The 3,349-nt window shown below is 31.8% G+C and overlaps 1 non-coding gene across 1 annotated transcript; it reads left to right on the top strand.

Annotated features, from left to right (window-relative positions):
* Positions 1-379: 379 nt before the first annotated feature.
* LOC112763669 (small nucleolar RNA R71) lies at positions 380-483 on the top strand. Its single transcript, XR_003182917.1, has one exon. It is a non-coding gene; the product is annotated as a small nucleolar RNA R71 (small nucleolar RNA).
* Positions 484-3,349: the final 2,866 nt, after the last annotated feature.

Here is a 3,349-nt window from a genome sequence, read left to right as displayed (position 1 = left end):
TACCTATGCTATTGCAGGGTTCTTAGGATCATAAGCTTCTTCAGAAGTTGTCTCTTTAGTACTGTTGGATGCATTTTGCCATCCATTCAGACTTTGAGAAATCATGTTGACTTGCTGAGTCAACACTTTGTTCTGAGCCAATATGGCATTCAGAGCATCAATTTCAAGAACTCCCTTCCTTTGAGGCGTCCTATTATTCACGGAATTCCTCTCAGAAGTGTACATGAATTGGTTATTTGCAACCATGTCAATAAGTTCTTGAGCTTCTGCAGGCATTTTCTTTAAGTGGATGGATCCACCTGCAGAATGGTCCAATGACATTTTGGAAAACTCAGATAGACCATAATAGAATATATCTAATATGGTCCATTTTGAAAACATGTCAGAAGGACACTTTTTGGTCATCTGCTTGTATCTTTCCCAAGCTTCATAGAGGGATTCACCATCTTTTTGCTTGAAGGTTTGAACATCCACTCTAAGCTTACTCAGCTTTTGAGGAGGAAAGAATTTATCCAAGAAGGCCGTGACCAGCTTATCCCAGGAGTCCAGGCTATCTTTAGGTTGTGAGTCCAACCATGTTCTAACTCTGTCTCTTACAGCAAAAGGGAAAAGCATGAGCCTGTAGACTTCAGGATCTACTCTATTCGTCTTTACAGTCTCACAAATCTGCAAGAACTCAGTTAAAAACTGGTAAGGATCTTCAGATGGAAGTCCATGAAACTTGCAGTTCTGTTGCATTAGAGCAACTAATTGAGGTTTCAGCTCAAAATTGTTTACTCCAATGGCTGGAATGGAGATGCTTCTTCCATCAAATTTGGACGTTGGTTTATTAAAATCACCTAGCATTCTCCTTGCATTATTGTTGTTGGGTTCGGCTGCCATCTCCTTCTCTTGTTTGAAAATTTCAGAAAGATTGTCTCTGGATTGTTGTAATTTAACTTCTCTTAGTTTCCTCTTCAGAGTCCTTTCAGGTTCAGGATCAGCTTCAACAAGAGTGTCTTTTTCCTTGTTCCTGCTCATATGAAAGAGAAGAGAAAAAGAAAAGGAAGAAGAATCCTCTATATCTGGACAAAGATGATCCTTATTATTAGTAGAAGAAGAAAAGAATAAAAGTGGAGAATCCAATCACAAGGGAGAGGATAGAGGCAGTGATTGGAGATGAAGAGAGGTGAAGAGAAGTGTTAGTAAATAAATAAATAAATAGAAGAAGAGAAGAGAGGGAGAATTCGAAAATAATTTTGAAAAAGTAGTTAATGATTTTCGAAAATTAAAGATAAGATATAATTAAAATTAAAATTTAAAACAATTAATTAATTAAAAAGAATTTTTAAAAAAGGATGAGATATTTTCGAAAATTAGAGAGAGAGAAGTAGTTAGGTGGTTTTGAAAAAGATAAGAAACAAACAAAAAGTCAAATAGTTAGTTGAAAAAGATATTAAAGTCAAATTTGAAAAGATAAGAAGATAAGAAGTTAGATACGATATTTTGAAATCAAAATTTTTAAAAAAGATAAAATTTTGAAAAAGATATGATAAAAAGATAAGATGAAAAAGATTTAAATTTTAAAATTAAAATTAATTACTTAACTAACAAGAAACTAAAAGATATGATTATAGAAATTAAAGATTGAACCTTTCTTAACAAGAAAGTAACAAACTTCAAATTTTTGAATCAATCATATTACTTGTTAGTATAATTTTCGAAAATCAAGATAAAATTAAGAAAAAGATTTTTTGAAAAATATTTAAAAAGATTTTCAAAAATTAAATAAAAATTAAAAATTAAAAAGATTTAATTTTTTGAAAAAGATTTTGAAAAGATAAGATTTTTTTTAAAATTGAAAATTTGAATTGACTTGTAAGAAACAACTAATTTAAAAATTTTTTGACTAAGTCAACTCAAATTTTCGAAAATTATGAGAAAATTAAGGAAAAGATATTTTTTTGATTTTTGAATTTTTAATTATGAGAGAGAAAAACACAAATATGACCCAAAACATAAAAATTTTGGATCAAAACACAAGATGCATGCAAGAACACAATGAATGTCAAGATGAACACCAAGAACACTTTGAAGATCATGATGAACATCAAGAACATATTTTTGAAAAATTTTTGATGCAAAGAAAACATGCAAGACACCAAACTTAGAATTCTTTAATGCTTGGACTCTAACAAACGAAAAATGCATATGAAAAACAACAAAGACACAAAACAAGAAAACTTCAAGATCAAACAAGAAGACTTGTCAAGAACAACTTGAAGATCATGAAGAACACCATGAATGCATGAATTTTCGAAAAATGCAAGAAAAAATTTTAAAACATGCAATTGACACCAAACTTAAAAATTGACTCAAGACTCAAATAAGAAACACAAAATATTTTTGGTTTTTTATGATTTTGTGATTTTTTTTGTATTTTTATTATATTTTTTTCGAAAAACATATGGAAAAAGAAAATAAGAAATTCAAAATCTTTAAGAAGAATTCCAGGAATCTTTTTATGTTAGCCTAAAGCTCCAATTCAGGGGTTGGACATGGCTTAATAGCCAGCCAGCTTTAGGATGGCATTACATGCATTGTGGTGATTAGTTGAAGACCAATCCCAAAGGAGTTTGGATATGACTTTACAGCCAGCTAGGATTCAACATGTTACCATGAAACTCTAGAATTCATTCTTGAAAGTTTTAAAGCCATAGAATAATTTAAAAAATTTTTCGAAAAATATTTTTTTTTGAAAAAAAACAAAAACAAAGAAAAATTTTGAAAAATTTTTGAAAACTTTTTGAAAAGAAAATTACCTAATCTGAGCAACAAGATGAACCGTCAGTTGTCCATACTCGAACAATCCCCGGCAACGGCGCCAAAAACTTGGTGCACGGATTTGTGATCATCAACAATGGCTCCAATAGTTTGGTAGCTCTTACACGTGAATTACACTTAGTCACAACTCCGCACAACTAACCAGCAAGTGCACTGGGTCGTCCAAGTAATACCTTACGTGAGGGGTCCATCCCACGGAGATTATTGGTATGAAGCAATCTATGGTCATCTTGTAAATCTCAGTCAGGCTGATTCAAATATGATTGGATTAGATATTTAAAAGATAAATAAAATAAACAGGAAATAAAGATAAATTTACTCATGTAATCCAATGGTGGGAATTTTAGATAGGTGCATGGAGGTGCTGTGTTCCTTCCGAATCTCTACTTTCTTATTACATTCATCCAATCCTTCTTACTCCTTTCCATGGCAAGTTGTATGTAGGGCATCACCGTTGTCAATGGCTACATCCCATCCTCTCAGTGAAAATGGTCCAAATGCTCTGTCACAGCACGGCTAATCATCT

This window comes from Arachis hypogaea, chromosome 2 (assembly GCF_003086295.3).
Source record: "Arachis hypogaea cultivar Tifrunner chromosome 2, arahy.Tifrunner.gnm2.J5K5, whole genome shotgun sequence".
NCBI lineage: Eukaryota > Viridiplantae > Streptophyta > Magnoliopsida > Fabales > Fabaceae > Arachis > Arachis hypogaea.
Note: the sequence above shows the minus strand (reverse complement) of the source record. Positions and strands in the feature narration are given on the sequence as shown.